The sequence below is a fragment of the Pinus tabuliformis genome, chromosome 1_1, assembly GCF_031772625.1.
Source record: "Pinus tabuliformis cultivar Carrire ecotype Pingquan chromosome 1_1, CPIR1, whole genome shotgun sequence".
Classification (NCBI taxonomy): domain Eukaryota; kingdom Viridiplantae; phylum Streptophyta; class Pinopsida; order Pinales; family Pinaceae; genus Pinus; species Pinus tabuliformis.
Genome location: NC_142297.1, coordinates 800,311,501 through 800,332,920, shown reverse-complemented (window position 1 = coordinate 800,332,920; position 21,420 = coordinate 800,311,501).

Below are 21,420 nucleotides of genomic sequence, written 5' to 3'. Positions count from 1 at the left end.
CTCTCCATCCTCTAGCTCTGTTACTATTTATCCTTCTCTCTCCCTCTTCTCTCTATCTCACCCCCAAACATATACACACTCTCTCCATCTCTCGCTTTTCACTCCATCTCTCTCTCTCTCTCTCTCTCTCTCTCTCCAATTTATCTCTGTAGGTGATTCTTCTTCCTCCCCTCTCTTTCCTTCCAACTCCATTTCTATATCCCTCTCTATCTTCTTCTTCCCTCTCTTCTCTTGTCTCTCAAGTCCTATCTCATCATTCCTCTCTCTCCCTTTCTCTCCCTTCCTCTCACTCCCTCTATCTCTCCACTTCTATCACTTTGTCTTTATTCTTCCATCCAATAGATATCTAGAGTTAATATATATCATGATATATTAATATATATTATAATATAAAACATTTAATATTATATTAAAATTAATATTATATTAATCCCAATTTATTAAATTTATAATATTAATATTGTAATATATTAATATCAATATTAGATTTAATGATTTTTTTACATAGCACGATAACAATTTTTTCAAATATTACAACTTTGGCTTGGAAATATTTATGTCTTTAGAGATTTTAATATATCCATGGGATATGGTTTTCCTTGATTAATTTTATAAATATTTAATTAAAAGAAACATTAAAATATTTTGGAGCAAGGTTTTCGATTATATGTTGAAATAACATTTTTACTTTATTTTACGAAATGGTATTGACTTTAGTAAAGAGTAAAGATGCTTAAAAATTTACCTGATTTGGAATTTTAATGTGGTAAAATTTCTTTTTGAAGGTAAAATTTTGATCCATTCAAATTCAACGTATATGATAAGATAACTATTATCTTATGATTTTAATAGTTATTTTATTTGAATAACTATATAAAATATTTAAATTAATTATTTTTATTTTTGAACTTTTATCTTGGTCAACATGAGAAAATTTTCAACTTTGATGATGGACGGATAGGGTTACACATCATACTATGTTGTAGAATGTGCTTCTCAGCACAACAACATTAGTAAAGGTCGCGTGTCTTTAATTAAGGTGAAGGAATTTGTGAGAATTTGACAGTCAGTATTTTGATAGATCCCAACATCAAAATAAACTAAGAGGCTATGATCGCTCAAATTCATTGACTCCAATGTCCGCATTATGATCTCAGTTATGTGGAATCTCATTTAGTTAGTCCATGTAAATGACTGGAAATAATTTCCCAAGAAACATATTGATGGATACCACTCCACCATATATCCTAATAGTGGGTATTCTTAGCAAAATTATACCAAACATTGAATATCTATAGGTCCACCCTGAAAATCCTTATGAAACCTTGATTTCCCTGTATTCGTAACCTGCTCTAATACCATTGAATCAAATCTTGGGAGGGGCCAAGATCTAGGAGAGATGACCATTGAACACTACACTAGGAGAGGAGAGCAACAAAATATTCAAGATACTCACACTGAATACATAAAAAATGATAATCATTGACCATTTAAGAAACCATTTTTTAAAATGAATGAAACTTTTGGCTACTACAGTACGGAGGACCAATATGTCTTTTTACAAGATGTGGCTTATTATTTATAGCGTTTTTAAAGTTACAATACCATGGTTAGATACCATAGGTGGATACCATGGGTAAATACCATGGGTCAATACCATGGGCCAATGCCACTTTCCATTCGAATCAATATATAAGACCTTTGGTAATTTTGAAGTTTAGAAATATTTTATTCCTTTGGATTTTTTTATGGGGCAAGAGGAAAGCATAAAATTCTGAACATACAAGACTCTAGGACATGGGGGATATAAAGCATGGAAACATAGAAGGCACAAATACTCTTAAAGACTCTTTGGGATGTGATGCCCAAATGGAAATTCAAGTCCCTTATTTATACAACAGGTGAGTTGATGGAGAAAACCACATGAGGTGGTGGAGAAAGCCTCTTGAATTACCATTTAAGAGAATCATGTACCAAAAATAGGTTACATAGTGGATATTATCAAACCAAAAACCCATAGAAACTGGATAGTACACAGTGGAGTGATATTGGTCACCCATGAAACCATGTAACAAAATACTTACAGGATTTCCTTTTTTTACAATAAAGTATTTGGGAATATTTTTCATTTACAATGGAAATTCCATCGTGCTTCATCATCACAAGGGGTAACAAGATAATCGTATGGGTCATTGACATCATGAACCCAGTGTGGACCATAAATATTGAAATTATAAAAGAAGGGTGATTAATACATGCTAGGATCCAACTCATGAAATGGTACTGCATAAAAATACCTGCATATTTCAAAATGTGGAATGGCAAGTGGATTTTCATGTGTGAGTTCCAATTCTGATGTAAGAAAATTCAATAAAAAATAGAACCATGCTTCTGATATTTCATCTTCTTCCATATCCTAGTTTAGTATATAAGTGAACTAAGGCATTGTGAGTTTTATGATAGACTCATCTCCAAGACAGAAATTATACATAAGGATTTTAAACCACAGACTCCACCAATTATAGGGACTAGTAATGTCATTATAGCTCATCACTCCTAGAACACTTTTATAACCTTTTACATTTCTAAATAATGAACAATAATCCATATGGCCAAGGTATGGGTCTAGGATAAGTATATAGTGAATATAAGGATTATGGGTATGACTACATATTATACTGAGGGATCTATAATACCAATCAAATTTTTTCTTATTGACCCAATAGATAAGGATTTTATGATTGACTACTGAGGGTAGACAATAAAGGGTTTGTAAAAACATTACCAACATAAAAAAATATGTACAAGAATTGCAAATAAGGACCCATCCACACCCTAGTGGAGAAATAGGAGGATATTTTATGATCCAATCTCCTCTTATTAAGACTTTGATTTCTAATACTTTGCTTCCTTCTCTGGTTAAAATATCTACAATGCAATTATATTTACTAGCTTTATACTTTATATCAAAGTCATAATCATATAGCCATAGAGTCCACCTAAAATATTTGATTATTACCCTTCTCAAGTAGTCTCTGATTTGTAAGCATACCCTTCGTATGCTTTAAATATGTTCTTACAGTAAAATGAATTGGTTTGAGAAACATTCAAAATATTTTAATGTTATTTTTTACTACAAGAATTTCTTTATGAGAGGAATGGTATCTTGTTTCTGCATCTTTGAAATTCTGTGATGCATACATATAAATTTCTTCTCTCTTAGTACATTTTTAGAATAGAAATTCTTCCCATACTTGTTCTCAAGCATGTATTTCTAAAATTACTCAAAGATCTAAATTTGGAAGATGTTAGACTTTTTGCTTAGTAATTTGGACTACATTTGTCGTTTTATCATTCCATGGAATTTATGGATTTAATATTTGTTGAAAACATTTAACATCTTTTCCTTGGTTCTCATAGAACTACCTAATGTAGTTTAAATAACTAAGAAATCTCTACAACTTATTCCTTTCTAGTATCTGATCAGGAATTTCCTACAAATCTTTTAAAACATGATCTTGGAGTTCCACCTTTCCTTGTGATAAAATGATACCAAGATATTCTACATTGTTTTTTCCAATAACAAATTTATAATTGGTTTTGACTAATACGAAGCCATGGCTGAAAAATTTGTTATATAAAATCTGCAAATGGTCCTTGTGCTCTTTTATGTCTTTAGAGCATATTAACATATTATCAATATATACAATAACAAAATCAAGATACCTAAAAACATCTTCCAACCTTTTCTTACACTTGGATGAGGTATTCTTCAAACCAAATGGCATGACATCCCATTGGGATTGACCAAAAGGAACCACAAAATTTGTTTTAAAGTTGTCCTTGGGGGTTATTCCCGTCTACTAAAATCCACTTCTTAGATCAAACTTACTAGATATATTATTCTTTCCAATTTTTGTAAATAATAACTTATTTTAGGAAACTGGATACCTGATAGCAAGCAAAGCATCAAGATATTTGTATTTTATTACCAATACCTTCTTTCCCCTTTTCTGTTTTGAATGTTTATTGGCATAAAATGCAGGGAAAGCCCAAGGACTTCTACTTGGTTCAATTAATTTTCTCTTCAATAATTCTTCATTCTTCTCTTGTTAAGTCTGTAATTCATATGGATACATTAAGTTTGTTGAAGCTTTCTATGGATTTCCATGGAAATCTTCTTTATAAGAGATATCTACAAATTATTTCTCTCTAGATCAAAATGCATCTTGGTAGTCATATGTGCATTCTTGCTTTAATTTTTTTGCAATATCTCTAAACTCTTCCTTGCCATGTAGTTATGCATGTCTCACTATTGTTTTTGTTTTTGACAAATTTTCTAAGGACCCTCCTATCACATCTAACTATTGATAAAATATTCTTACTATAATATCACTTTTGTATTAAAGTAGAACTAGTTTTTTTTTTTTTTTTTTTTAATATGAAAGATAACAATTCTTGATCAATTGTGAATTGTTTTTATCTTATAACAACATCTTGGCCTAGAATAATATCACAACCAACATCAAAACAATATAAATTCACAAAAGTGGAAACACCATTCAAAAGTATTGGAAAATCAAGAGCAAATGCAGTTATTGGCATGATTTCTTTATTGAGTGCTCTGAAATAAACTTGCGTTGGTGGCCAAAAGTACTCTGGTATTGCTCCATATTTATCGCAATTGTTCATGGAACACATATCAATTTGTGCATCTAGGAAATATTATTTATAGCCTTTCACCTTAATTTCTACAGTAATTATGACTCTATCATCAAATCATTTTATGTCAAGCATATATCACAAAACTAGTCATAGGAACAAAGGAAAAAAATATGTTAGAACTTTAATGGCTATCAGAATGAGAATTCTTATTATGATTATGTGAATATTACAGAAGTTCAAAAAATATCTTCTCCTTAGGATCCTCTGATGAGGTAAGAGTAAAGCATATGCTTCTGAATATACAAGACCTTTGGGACTTTATAAGTTCAGAAAGATTTTGATCCTTAGGATCCTTTGATGAGAAAAGAAGATAACATACACTTCTAGATATACAAGACTCTAGGAAACAGGGGATACAAATCATGGACACACAAAAGGCACATAGACTCTTGAAGACCCTTTACGATGTGATGCCCAAATGGCAAGGCGATTCCTGTATTTATACAAGAGGTGGGGCGATGGAGGAATGCTCTCAAATTATTGTTTAAGAGAATAAGATACCAAGAATAGGTTACACAATGGATATTCTAAAACCAGAAAAACACGAAAACCAAATACTACACAGTGGAGTGATATTGATCACCCATGAAACCACGTGAAAAAATAATTATAGGATTATTTTATTTTATTTTATTTATAAAAAGTATTTGAGAATATTTTCATGTACAATGGAGGGTCCATCATGCTTCTTTGTCAGAAGAGGTAATAGGATAATCGTGTGGGTAATTGACATCAAGAAATCAGTGTGGACCATAAATATTGAAATTCTATAAGAAGGGTGATAAATACATGCTAACATCCAAATCATCATATGGTAATGCTTTTTCACCATAGATTTAACAACATATTTCAAAATGTGGAATGCTAGGTGGATTTTCATGTGTGAGTTCCAATTCTGATGTAAGAAAATTCAATTGAAACTGGAACCATGCTTATGATCTTGCAACTTCTTCCATATCTTGGTATAGTAGATAAGTGAACTGAGGCCCTGTGAGGTTTATGATAGACTCATCTCTAGGAAAAAACTTATACATAAGGATTTTAAACCATGGACTCCACAAATTATAGGGACTAGTAATCTCATTACATTTCATCACTACTAGAACACTTTTATATCTTTTTACATATCTAAATAATGAACAATAATCCATATGACTAAGGTATGGGTTTAAGACAAGGATATATTAAATATAATGATTATCAGTATGACTACATATTATCCTAAGGGATATATAATTTCAATCATAATTTTTCTTGTTGATGCAATAACTAAGGATTTTATGAAGAGCTAATGAGGGTAGACAAAAAAGGGTTTGTATAAAACATGACCAACAAAACAAAATGTACAAGAATTGAAAATAAGGACCCATTTGTATTATAATAGAGCAATAGGAAAATATGTTATGACCCAATCTCCTGATGTTAAGAATTTTATTTTTGGAAATTTGCTTCCTTCTTTGGTTAAAAGATCCACAATTGTTATGTAACCAAATCCCAAAAGAGATAGATCAATGACTTCAAAATTAGCCTCTTCGAGGGGCAAACCACCTTTACATTACATAAATGAACAATTACTTAAATGATACAAATGATCATACCTCCTTGGTATATATAGTAGTTTAATGGGTCACAATATAATCTGATCCTACATAAAATTAATAATGTAAGGGTACAACAATAACAATAGTGGGATTCTATGGGGCACAAAAATAACAACATGGAGATACATGGGTATAAAAATAACTATAGGGGGCTACACTAATAACAATAATAAGTGGAATACACTAGTATTATAGGGACGTAACATGACCCTCTCTTTAAAAAAAAGTGTTGTTCTCAATTCTTGAGTAGCTCCGAATACTTTTGTATAAAATTATCATCTTCCCATGTGAAGTCTCCAGCGAACAAGTTCTTCCACTTAATGAGACAATATAAAATTAATTGATTCCATATTTGTTGGGTTCTTGTTTCCATGATTCCTTTAGGCTCAAATATAATTTTTACTTCTTCATTAAGTTCTCACAACATTGTTTGAACTGGGAGATTATCACTAATAACCTTCTTTAATCATGAAACATGGAAAACTGGGTGTACTCAGAAAGATGTAGGAAACTCCAATTTGTATGCCATAGTACCAATATTTTACAACACCTTGTCAAGACCTATTGAGGGAAAAGTTCCCCTAGGGTCTTGGATGAATACCCTAGTAGACTGAAAGTTGTCTATACAGAGAAACACACATTCCATACAGCCATAATGCTAATTTAAGCAAACTATACGATAAGGGGCGTACCTGAGGTCCTACGTTTGAGAAGGTCCTTCCAGGGTCCAAACCCTTCTTTGAGTTCCTTTTGCTCCTTTGACCTGCAAAACAACCAATTCAAGATGGTACAACAGTATATGGACTAAACATTATAAAGAAACCATCTTCATATTATAAAGGAAGGTAGTTAGTTATGCAATTAAACAACCATTCACATATGAATTCTAACATGAATATCATAAACACGAAGAAGATTTATATTGGGAACAAAGGCATGTGTTTCTTTTATTATAGACAAATAAAGTACAGAAAGGAACAATTTCACCTAAGTTGTCCTTTCACAGGCTCTAAGCGAAGCCTTCCTCCGGATTAGTCCAGTCTCAAACCTTTAACAAACTCCTTCCATGACTTACTCCATGATATCACAAGTAGTAGATGGACATCAAGGCACAAGGAAACAAGGGTTTCTTGTAAGAATGGGGGAAGTGCAGGAGGCACAAGGATCTTCAGACCTGGTCAGGGAAATCTTAGCATAATAACCTTTCTCTCTCTTCTCTCCCCTTAGGCCTTCCCATTGAAGCCATTTTATACTTCTCCCAAAGTAGTTTTTTAGTTGGGAATTCGTTGGGAATAGTTGGGCCACGGGTACTAATAGGTGATCAGCAGGTAAAACCCATGATCTCCACTTGAAATTAAGGAGATTTAATTTTTTTTAAGTGTTTTAATACATATACGTGGGTTGGGTATACATGGACCCGCGTATACATGAGTTTAACTCAGGGCAATGTCGCGTATAAGGGATAAAACACGGTTTTTTAATATTTTGGACCAGGTTCAGAAGGATGGGTTGCCCTAGGCCATGAGTGTAGCATCACAAACCCCAAGAGTGAGATTTGGAGCTATAATAGATGCCCCCTAATATATGAGGTCAGAAGGGGTACATGATGGCCGAAATATATTAAGCAAGTACATGGAAAAGAAATCTGTCAAAAACCGAGAAGGACTTCACCAGAGTTCAGCCTACCAAGCCACAAAAGGAGATCAGAAAGAAACACTGTCTGAGGCAGGCATACCCATGCTCAAAAAAAGTAAAGCATGTCTGCATATCAAGTACAAGCAAATACACTGAGTATACAAGTATAAAGAACTAGAAAAACGTAATGGATCATCTGATCATGATCGAACAAGTACATGTCTGAATATCACATATAAGAATGTTAATGATGCTGAAGGATGAACTGGATCACTGATATCAAAGACTGATCACAAGAGGTAGCAACTGGACATGATGGAAAAGAATGGTACTACATTGCAAACTCAGGTGCCAGCATATAGAATGTTGCCATGAATGACTGCAACATATAAGGAGGAGTGGTATCAACTAGTAGCAACAGGAGCAACTGTCAAGTGAACCAATGAATGTTGATATAACCTGAGGTCTTCACCGACTGCTGTGGTACATTTCTACACAATGGCAATAAATGATCTGAAGCTGACCATGTGAGAAATCGTTTGATTACAGGTCATTGATGTATACCGTTAACAAACGTGATACCACTCACCGATAATGATAATGAGCGTCAAGGTACCCAGTACAATCTAACAAGTTTGAATGGGTGAGCTGGAGTCGAACACCTGTAAGAATCTATCAATCAAGAGACAATGATGGTTTCCCACTGTCGATAGCGAAGGATCTACCACTAATGACTGCAAACCCCAAGGTACTGCCAAATGGACTCTAAATCTTTTCCCCGGAGCAATGAGTCGGAGTCGATAGGGAAATATCTGCCAGAAGGAAGGCATTAAGGCATCCTTCATCAATCTAGCGCGAGTGTAACCCATAGGCCAATAATGTGGAAGGAATCAGATGAAAAAGATGTAGTAACCCAACCGAAGTATGTTTCCGGCGTACACCCCTTATCATATAGTTTTCTTAAATTAGCATTATGGCTGTATGGAATGTGTGTTTCTTTGTATACACAAATTTCAGTCTACTAGGGTATTCACCCAAGACCCTAGGGGAACTTTTCCCTGAACAGAATTGGCGACTCCGCTGGGGATAATCCTGTTCAGCATAGCTCGAGTGAACGGATCAGCTTCTCTGCACCAGGCATCACGGCTAACTATGAGCGTGGTAGTTGACTACCTCACCACTGTATTTGACTGGTGTACTCCTCTTCTGGCTAGCATGAAGAGCCAGCTTGCTTCTATCAAGAGAGGGAAGACAAAAAACATTGGATATGGGACTATTCTATGTTCTTTCTTTTTTGAGAGGGTCCCTGCACTCCACCTTAGGGTAGCAGTTTCCATCAGCACCCCATGAGACCCACGCATGGGCAGGTGGGTTCCCTGATGAAATGTCTAAGGGGTAGGGATGTCCCACAGACTGCATTTGACGATGACTTCTTTTCCTGGTGGGATCAACAGATCATTACCATAGATGACTACCCCTATGCTGGGTTGGATTTATGAGGAGATTCCGATCTAGCATTACCACTGACCGCAGCATGGGGCGACATTGGTAAGTATTTTTTGATTTTATGATTTTTTGGATTTTTCAAATAATGAATTTTGAAAAATATTTTTGATAGGACTCAAATTACTAATATGATGATCATGTTCTAGATATTGGGCCAATACGACCAGATGGGTTCCTGCAACATGGACGGCGCAGCCGAGGAGCCGAAGAGGCAGCTGCTGATACAGAACGACTCCTACATACAGTTCAGTGCCACTTGGTGAGACTCACTCACCGAGTCCCGATAGCTGCCGTAGAGGACCTACTTGAGGATATGCAACGTCATGTGGTTGGCATGCCACGTGATCGGGTTCACACTTTTAGGCGTGTAGCCAATGTGATAGCTACCTACTTAGCCGCTCATCTAGAGCCGGGGCATTAGATATGCCGAACATGATTATGGGCATTTGAGTCCCAGTTTTGTATATTTTGGATAGACTTATGTACACTCGAGATGTTTTAAGACACACACACACACACACACACACACACACACACACACACACACACACACACACACACACACACACACACACACACACACACACACACACACACACACACACACACACACACACACACACACACACATATATATATATATATATAGATACAGTTTGACTTTTTGATGCTTGATTTTATTGTGATGAATGATTGATATGCCAGTCTAATGCTTTATTAGCGATAGAATCAGCGAACCAATTATGAGATCTTGGAATGTGCAAATAATTAATATAAGTAAATGATCTTTGCAACAACCTCACCCTTAAATACTCGCGATATAAACATGGATCCCTTACCCGATAAATGTTGTTCAATTGTGACATTATCAATTGTGAATCAAGATAGACTACCAACGAGTCAATTCCATAAGAAATTGCCTCGGATAGTAAATTAATGACGACAGTATACTCAACCATGTTATTTGAAGTAGGACCAATGCATATGCCCCTTGATACCATCAATTGACCAGTTGGATAGTAAAGTACCATTAATACATATACGCGGTTTGGGTATACATGGACCCGCATATACACGCGTTTAACTCAGGGCAATGTTGCGTATAAGGGATAAAACACTATTTTTTAATATTTTGGACCAGGTCTGGAAGTATGGGTTGCCCTAGGCCATGAGTGTAGCATCACAAACCCCAAGAGTGAGATTTGGAGCTATAACAAGACCATCGTACTTGGGTGATAAATTATTATCCTTCTTAGCTTACATAAGGGACATTTATTTGTATGGTTGTATTTGTAAAAATACTCAGTTTCTTACATCAAAAATTATTTCACTATGATGTTGATATGCATGTTGTTTCATTTGATTTTGCACCATAGTGAGGTTATCCTTTAAGAGTTGGAGAACTTGTTTTTCATGGTTGATGTGGTCTTCCACTACTTGAACCTTAGAATTTTCTCTTAAATATGATGTGATGGATGGTGGAGGATATCCATAAAGTGCCATAAATGGGGTCATTTTTGTTGTAGTATGGAAGGAAATGTTATACCACTAATCATCTAGAGGTAACCACTTGACCCATTATGTTTGTGTTAAAATTGGAAACTAGGGCCAACCTCCACTATTGGATAGCTCATCTATTTGAAATAATTATTTCGTTGAATTCCTCTTTTGGAGAGGAAAAAATCGACCTAAAGATCACCCAATTCGATAAAGAAAAATATTTATTTTTTCAAAAGAAATTTTATAAGTCATGACCTTATCAAGGTGGGAAAATTTGAAAATTGAAATTTTCTCCAAGTTTCAAGGTCGAATTTACCTTCATAATGACAAATAATCATTTCTAATTGTATATAAGGGAATCCTCTAAACCCTTATTTACATCAATCACACTGTTTTATTCTCTCTGGAATGGTCGCAAAAGGAAGGTGTCTCCATCAAAGGTCAACGGGATTGGTTGACATATGTCCAGGGTTGTTTGAAGGGTTGAGTCCCCTAGGCAAAAGGTCAAGCTTCCTAGAAGCAAGTCTGGGCTTATTTATGAATTATTCTGGGTATGTTTATCCTCCATTGCAGGTCCGAGTTATTCCTGAGGTTGACTGCAGGCATAAGGGCATAGCTGGAGTAGTTAGATGCATTTCTTATGATGTGAAAACCATCTCTTAAATAAACCACACCTTCAACATTCTTCCTCAAGTAGGCCACATGCATTATGTTACTGAATAATGAACCATGAGGGTAACTTTATTCCCAGGTAGACCGCTAACCTGTTTTAGTGAAGGAAGATTGGAATCAAGATGTGTTTGGGGGTTAGATTAAGACTTTCCATGTAGCGAATGTAGGACTAACTATATTGGAGGAGAGATGTAGTTGTAGAAGGTTTTTTAGGTGAATATGTAAGGGAACAATAATTATGCCACGTGCCCTAACCAGGAGTAGCTAGCAACTACAATTTTACGATGTATTCTTGTTGTATGGTTGTCCTAATTGATCAGATTATGGATGCTTCTTTATAGACCAAGGTTCTTTTCTAGTATACTTGAGAAGGTATATCTTGTCAGCTTTAAAATTACATCTATGAGTTGTGATAGTGATTAGAAAGTCAACCTTGACCTTGTATTATTGTACTCTCTCTTTGTTGAACATTTGACATTAATAATAACAAGAATTGATTAAGGGTTTTCCCCATCATGGGTTTTTTCCCTGGCTTGGGCCAATTTTGGTGTTCTCTTGTGTTGGTTTGTCTTCTTCTTATGATTACTTATGTTCTTTCAATAATGATTTTCAATGAATAATATTTTATGTTATTTCTATTGACATAAATGGAATTAATCTCGAGCTAATCTTAATCATTGAAGTGATTTTCCTAAACAAAGAACATTTTAAGATAACATTAACATGGTATCAAAGCTAGGATATGATAAGCCCAAGCAAGAGTGGAAAAAGAGAGAAATCACTACAAGAACTTTGTTGACTAGACTCTATGGACTATGGAATGTTTCACAAGAAGGGAATCTCGAAATATCCAAACTAGAGAGAGGCATAAAACCATTTAACTTTGATAAGCCCTAATCAGAGATTCAATCTCAGTGCAAGGTGTAAAGGATTACTTCAACATTGGTTAAGCTCTTTATTCTTGATTCAAATGGCTACTATGATTTGAGGTTTTGGATGAAAATTATTTCTCTCTGTTTCAATTCTAGATGACTCTCATGTCCCTCTATCCACTACCAGTCAGTCTACAAGCCTTACTCGAATTTGACATTCTGCCTTAGGTTTCTCTCTCCTTTTGTCCTCTATCGCTTTAATGGCATAACACCCAACCTTATCCCATGGAATTACATTGGGTCTTTATGAATCCTTGACTGGAAGATCTCGTCTTTATGACTTGATTTCAGACTATGTGGGTTGTTCATGCTTCACTAGGTTCTTTCATCTCTTCGGTCATCACCAGCTATAGAGTATTTATTTTGATCATGGTTGTTTCTTATCCTCTTCTGACTCAAAAATTCAAGGAGATGTCAATTTAAGAAATGTGAGCACTAGTCTTGGATAGGTCAATGATACAAGACAAAATGACAGAAATTTTATCATATAATATTTCAATTGTACTAAACAACAGAAAAAATGCAGAGATCATATTATTTCATCTCCTTATGCTTTAGTACCTTCATCATCTCATTAGTGCATAGTGTGATATTGATATCATTTTTCTGCATATCAATGATACACGGTTTTTGTTATTACGCTCTATAATAAAACATATGTACACGTTTGATTTTAGGTGCACAGTATGTTGGCATGGTTTGAAAAAATATCATTATGCATTAAGGCATCATTGGATATCTCAAGATATATTATTCCTTGTGTTGTATATATGTCTTGCAAATAAGTTTAGAATCGCATCTCTACCCAACAACATCTATATATACAGAAATGAGACAAAGTTGGAATGACACACCATATTGATTTGACATCACTTGTATGCTTAACATAGTAGCATCATTGGTCTTGGCACTATGCCATATAGTTAGTCTCGACATTATGATAGTATTTGCATGACAATTCTAATAGTATTTGGCAAGGATGGATAGTCTCATTCATTAATCAGCTCCATTATGTTATATGTAAGGGTTTGATGACACATTAAATTTAATATCATATGGCTCAAATTAATGAATTGAGTAGCCACTTCAGAGAACAAATTCTTGTAAGCCATTTTTCATATTTGATGTCACTAGCCCGATTGGAAAATCTGTCTTGGTGCACTATTGTTTATAAGATATCTCAGCTCGAATCTGATCTAAAATTGTTCTCATATATTAAGGGAATAATCATAAACAACATCATATAGCATCGGTTATCTATCATCTCATGATTTTATCATCTCACAAAAACAAAGGGTTTGTTATGTTAAGAGAGAATAAAGATTCAATGAAGCCCTGTCTATAGAATACCATGAACAAACTATTCATTTATGGAATCTTGACCCTATTGTAACCACTACAACCACCCTTAAAATTTTTCCTTACCCAATTTTAGAGCTTCCCTACCAACCTTCAAAGCAGCTTTCCTTGCTTCATCAAGTCCTCAAGCTTCAGTGTCTTTCTTGCTCAAAAGCAGCCTATCAATCATAGTTGATCCATTTCCCTCACAAGCTTCTCATCTGGACTTGGTCTAGTTGTAGGCTCAACAAACTCCCGGTGAAATTTGTGCATTTTTGGAGGGAAACTAGCCTTCCCTCCAGGAATTACATAATTCCCTTTGACAACTTGCTGGGCTCCAGGGTTGCAAAATCCTGCCAAAGGACACTCCCAGCAGGATTTGTGCAATTTTTCCCATCAACAAGCTATTCAACCCATGATTTGTGAAAATCTAGGAAGTAGTCAGCTGTTGGGCCCAAACATTGTGCAATCCCCTTGGGAATTCAACTCAGCTTATAGTTAGGAATGCACATTTTTCTCCAGCAGTCAAGCAGTCTCTTGCATTTGCAGCTGAGTTGATTGGTTCCCTCTGGGACTAAGAAAAATAGACTTTCATGCATGGGATATTTCTCCCAAGGAAACATGCAAAGGCATCCCTTATTTTAGGGTTCTATGTTTAGCAGTTGGAGATTACATGCAAGGAACAATTTAGAAACCTCCCTCCAAGTGTTGCTTCCCCTAGATTTGTGGCATGCACGTCACAACCTTGATGCTATCAAAACTCATCAACCGGACGCTGCAAAGATCATTCCTTACATCAACCTTGTAGCTCTGACATCCCACATCACATCTAGGAGTAGTTGGTACATTCAGCTCAGCTCTTTTGGGGTAAGCTCACTTCCCATGCCTTGTGCTACATTTCTATCGCTTTTTGTGTATTCACTTGTGTGAGTGTTGATTGCTTGATTTCTTCAAACGTTTTTTGTCTTTTACATATATTCTAGTTTTTCCTAGCTCTGTTTCAATTTTTGTTCATATCTCACTTCTGTCGCATGCACGAAACTGTTTTGCACAGACGTTTGCCCAACCGATGAACGACCTCACCCACATGCATGTTGATCAATTTGCTCAATATTCCATTCATGTTTTTCATGAACTGTTTATCACTTCTTCTATCACTTAGTGCCACCATGCATTTAATTGACTTACTTTCTTTCAATTTCCTGTCGTCGAGTTGGGCCAACCTTGTGTTTCTAGGAAAACTAGTGTCTTGTCGAACAACTAGCCCTCTAGGCTTGGAAGCTACCCTAGAAACAATAGTTTAACGCAATCCAATGATTTCTTCTATGTGTAACAGATAAGAGAAAGATAATGGAACCAACCTAGAACTTCCACTTAATCCCTTTCTTGATCCCTCTCCCCCTTGACAGAGCTTGCAACTCCTCCCCATACTTAACTCGCTTGGAGAGTACCTGCAAAAACACAACAACAAACAACTGTCAAAGCATCTTGATCTATTACAACATAAACATTACAGAATCAGATATATAATGAATAAATGATAGCATTCACAAATGATAACATTCACAATTGCACAATCATATGGAAGAAAACTTGAAATTTTTTATTAAATAGAAGGGAGAATTACAACCCAGCTGTTTGATCCAGCATCATCCTCCCAACATCAATCCCTCTTCACCTCATGAAATAGCGAGATCACACCAACAATACAATGCTCTTTCCTCAATTACAAACTATTAACACTTCCTTACAATTCACAATATTCCAGCCTCTAGATATCTTAGATGAGGGATCCATTTATAGATGTGTGCAAGGGTGTGAGTCATTCATGGGGTTTTGATTAGTGTCATTCCACTTGTTACAATTGGTTCCACTTGGATATTTCTTGGATCTCTTACTCATCCCTGGGCGAATTTAGAGAGGTAAGTGGCATAGGAGAAGTTTCTAGAAGATTCCATGAGCAACCACCTAGCAAACTATCTCGGAAATTTGTCCATTCTCACCCATCGCACCCTATAGAAGGCCCAAATAGTATGCATCGCACCTTGGCAGTGTAACATTCAGTATGCATTGCACTTTGCCAGTGGAGCAGTTAGTAAGGTTCAGTTTAGGCCATTTCTGGATGGTTTCTCAGGTGGAACTTTTGGGGAATGATGTAATCATATGACTATGCTCTTTTAGGGTATGAAACAACTCTTTTAGGGGTTGATGAGCCCTAGTTTATCGACATATAAGTTTGGGGTTGATGTGCCCAAATATGTCTATAACAGTTTCCACCTAAAGCATGAAGTCGTAAATCTTGATGTCGAGTGAAATGCTTTATAATGAGGATCTGAGGTTTCAAACTGGAAGGAGACCTGCATAAGTTACAATGCAATACATCATCATAATATAATTTTCATGACCTAGCTAAGGTAGGCATTCCCATGCTTAGCTTTATAAATTCATTTCATGTACATAGATAAGATAGTTGCCTGTAGATGCAGACTGGTGATTCTTCAGATTTAGAGTCATCATCCATGGTTCGGATGACTATCCATGCAGTGCCTTTGTACATTTTAAGTTTTTATATCCCTGAATATATCGTAGCCCGGATGGATGAAACTAGACCCGGGGTCTTCAAACTTGTTCAACATTCGCTCAATGTACAAGTCGATCCATGTGAAGAGATGTTCTGAAGTCGAACATGGAAAGACATCACCTGATTACCAGCCAATGATGTAAGCTATTAACAGACGTGAGAAGAATCACATATAATGATAACGACCCTCAAGGTACTACAGTACAATTCATGTGGTGAGAATATATGATCTGATGTTGAACACCACGCAAAATATTTAGGTCGAAGGCCATTGATGTCAACCTATCGCTGAAGTGAGAAACTTGCCATTGATGTATGCAAGCTTCAAAGCACTGAAAGGGGTGTTTCTAAGTCAAATTCTTAGTTAATGAGCTGATGTCGACAAGAAGTGACTTGTCATAGGAGGGCCTTAATGTATCCCACATCTATGACATGAAATGAAGAAAATGATTTTTGGAGGTGAAAACAAACTAATGACACAAGGTCCCGGGATGGCGGTCATGAAAAAATGAAAGTTGGAGGTATTGTAATGGATGACACATTAACTACATGGTGAATTCTCGACTGAATGACTTCTCTTGAACATGTTGGCGACACTAAGATGGATTATTCGTGTTAACCCCAAAATATGGATGGTGTGAAAGACCAATGGTGAGATGACCGGTGAATGAAATAACCCAACCCGACTCAATAATGGTGATGGAGTGAAAGTGTCATGTTCAAGAGTGACCTACTACCATAAGTTCTTCAAGTTTTTTCCCTTTTTCCCCAGTCATTGCTAACCAGTACCTCTTTATTTTTGTCAAGATTGAGGAGGATAACATATTCTTATTCTATAATTTTCCCTTCAGGCAAACCTGTCACTATGTTTTAACGAGTCTAGCGATAGTGAAACTTGGTCTTGTCTAGAATGGACAAGTTTGTCGCTATTTTTTTAACGAGTTTAATGACAAGGATAACTCGGTCATTTTCATGTTTATAGATTTTGAAAAGGGATGAAAAGAAAACTCCAAGAGTTCTTTTTCGTGAAATAATCCCTCAAGTCTAAAAAAGGATAAAATAATATAAAATGGATGACTTTTCTAATCACTTTAACGAGCCGAAAAAGACAAGCGCTCGAACTTTTTCATAAGATAATCCCTCAGGTCTGAAAAAGGATAAAATCATATAGGAGGGATGACATTTCCAATCACTTTAACAAGCTGAAAATTCCAAGGGCTCGACAATATTTTCATATTTAACGAGTTTGAAAAGGGTTTAAAGGAGACTCGATTTTGAGGAACGAGTGGTGTCTAGGGTAGAAACTGGTTCCGGTGAATTTGGAACTTCTCAAAACATGGTGATTTCTATGAAGAGGTTGGCTAATAAGACCACTCATCGCAACTGTTCCTCAAAAAGGGTAAACAACCAAGTGAGAGCATATGATCGGCCAAAGGGATGGAGGTGATGGGAGGTACACAACCAAGGCTCAAAAGGCTGATAGAATGGCAATCACAAAGGTTATTTAGTTGAACGTGGGTTCATTTTTTGACAAGCTTGAACCATGGGGGAACTATGCTTGGATTCGGTTTCATGTTTACACAAGCTTGAAATGAACAAAACTAAAAATTGAAAATGAAACGACAAAAACTAAAAATTGAAAATGAAAGTGAAAAATGGGTTCATTTTTTGACAAGCTTGAACCATGGGGGAACTATGCTTGAAAAAGGGGGGTGCATTCCCCCATCATGATGAAAGAGAGAGTCTTTTCTAACCAAATTGAAGTCACTGCGATGAAGCAGGACGACTTCGTCCATAATAGACAAGGGTGAATGGTGTGACATACCAATCACATGACCTACAAGGAAACTTATCTTTACAACTAGGTAACCAAATGGAAGTCACTATGGTGAAGCAGGATGGATTCATCTAGAACAGATAAAGGTGAATGGTGTGATAGACCAGTGTGACAGAACAATCACATGACCTACAAGGAAACTTATCTTTACAACTATGTGCATGCCCTCTAAGCTTCGTTACATTCACTAGAATACTCATGGAAATCAGGTTGATGGAATGAAGGTTCAAGAGATACCATTGATGTAAAAGGACCATTTAGGGATGATGATTGATTTGGAGTCATGCTTGGACTAGGAAATGAAAGTTGGTCAACGGTGACAATTTTACCTTCATGTGGGAAACACATCACTCAGAAGAGTGTTGAAACAATAGCTTCCATATTATAAACATAGTCACATCCAAGGAGTAAATTGTAATCTAACAGTCCTGGGACTATCATAACATTCAGATGAATGGTTTTCCCTCCCAAAGTGATTGGTAACCTAGAAAGGATCTGTAGTGGTCGATTGGTTCCTTTGTTAAAGCCTAACAGATTCTGTGTAACAGGCATAAGCGATGGTGAACCAAGTTCTTTCCAAGAAGTTGAGGAAAGGATACTCATTGATGCACCTTCATCTATGATAGTGCCAAAAATGATCATTTTACAAACTTGTACTATGATCCAGAAAGGTACATAAGAAGGAAGGCGGGATCTTGCTAGTCAATTCCAATCAAAGGTAGTGACTAGACTACTTGGAGGGGGTACCAAATAAATGTGTGAATTAACCCCTTGAGTTACGAGAACTGGGGGGTTTTCCTCCTGTCGTGAAAGAACAAGCAGATTGCCCCAAGTTCGTCAAAATCTGAAGTAACAAAAAGAATTTGAGAGGTATCATTCTCACTCTCTTCGGGAAGGGTACAATTATCTAAAGATGAAATTGGGTCAACTGTCATCTCAACCTGTTGACTTTGGTTAGGTATAGACTCATAAGATTCACTTTCAGAGAGAGTGGTTTCGATTGACGGTTGATTTAAGTCAGTTGGCTTTTCAACTAGTAAAGGACTTGGGGAGAGTTTCCTGTAGCCAGATGGAAGTCGCTACGGTGAATCAAGATGGTTATCAAACTATTTTTTGGCTTCATCCAAAAAAGGAAAAAGGTGAAGGGCATGGTTTCCTTCACATAACCTACATGGAAACCTAACCTTTCTCCTCTGTCCATGAACTTTACTATCACTAGTTGAAGGTGTGTTACCAACATGATATCTAGAAGTTGATGACGCAGGATGGTGTGAACATGGATACCATTCTTTCAAGATCTGAGGAAAGCAAGAACAATCTCAATGAGAATGGTCACTTGGACAAATTATGCTTGGAAATTTTTCTTTGGGAAGTTTAATGTGTGGATTTTCACCAATTGATGTATTCAAAGCAATGGCTGCTTGGTTTCCCCCTTGTTGAATTGACTTCTTCTTCTTCTCCTTCCCTTTCTTCTTCTTCTCAACCACCTAGTTACTAGCATCACTAGTTTCACCAGGTGAAGAGGAAGAAGGGGAGGGAGAAACAAACGAAGAAGAAGGTGAAGGGTCAACTTCAGTATCAACTAGATGTTGATTTGATTGCGGAGGAATCATAGCATTTTAAACCACTGAGGTTGAAAACAACCATACTAGCAGGCCAATGGTTATTCACAGAAGGGACAATGTAGCCATATAAGGAGCACCAATATTTTCCCAAGAAGGAAAAGGACTAGGATTCCCCTCAAAAGGGATTCCTTGATCAATGGACTTCAGATTCATCGCCATATGTCTCAACCTAAGATCAACTAAGGAACAGGGATGTTATTCCGAATTCAATTAATTTTAATGATTCTTTGACACAACTTTGCTTTTTTAGTTTTTAAGAGTCGATAAAAAGCTAAAGATGACTCTAGTCTCCTTCGATTTTTAATGAGCCTGAAGTGACAAGTGCTCAGATGGACCTTTTCTTTTAAAGAGTCGAAAAGGAATGAAAGTGACTACTCTGGAAAATCTAGATAGAGGGATTACCAAACCAATCGCAAAACTGTAATATACACCCTGGTGATGAATTAAAGAGAAATTACGAAGGACTTATGTATGGAAATCAATCTTCTTGAATGATGTGTTCAGCACATTGCGATTAATGAGGTGGTAGACTTGGATTCCTATGGATAAAGGATATAAGCCTATTGTGGTCTCCCAATATATATGTGATGGTATGGGGAGCATAAGTCCGTGCTAGTACTTGTTGTATCAAGGAGGAGGAATCACCCAACCTTCATGAAAACGATAGTTACTAGTTTTAATGACGCTGAAACATGTCTCTAGCCTAGACCTCTAGATGTGTTGCATTAAGTTCCAAAGTGTTGTTAGGTTCATTGAAATTTATTTTAGATTTGATCTTGTTTAGAGTTTGCCTTTCAATGGTTCACCGCGTGATGTTGATTTGAAATTCCTAATATGCAATCTACAATGATAAACAATCTCTGTTTATTTTGAGCAATGAAAATCCTAGCTACTAGGGAAAGAAGATTACAATTCTTTCAAACAAAGAGCAAAGAGCACACACTAGTGAATTTTCCTAAATCATTTTTTTGCACACAAACTAAAAATGCTAAATGCAAATGAATGTATTTGTTTTCATTCTCCTTAATGTGAACAATTCCAAAAAGAAAAACCAATTGCAGCAAAGAACTGAAATATTTCTTTAAAAATGACATTTTCGACAATTTCTTCTTCAAAAGAGAAAGGAAGACTAAACGACACTTTTAAATTTTGAATAAAAAATGCTTTTGACACTTTGAATATAAACAAATCAAACCAAATACATGATGAAAATTTCAATCGACTATCCAGGGAAGGATGAATCCACAACACTTCTCTTTTTGACACAAAATGACAATTACGATACTTTTTGTACCAAAGCGACAGATCAATTTAAGCAACTTTTTGAAAAAGGATTGTAAATGATGAACAAATACATAAAAACATTCACTAATCCTAATCTAATGGAGGCTGATATATGTGATGTAGGTAGGCTTTAGTAAGGAGGCACTGTTCATAAACAACAAAACAAATAAACAAAACTGAAAAT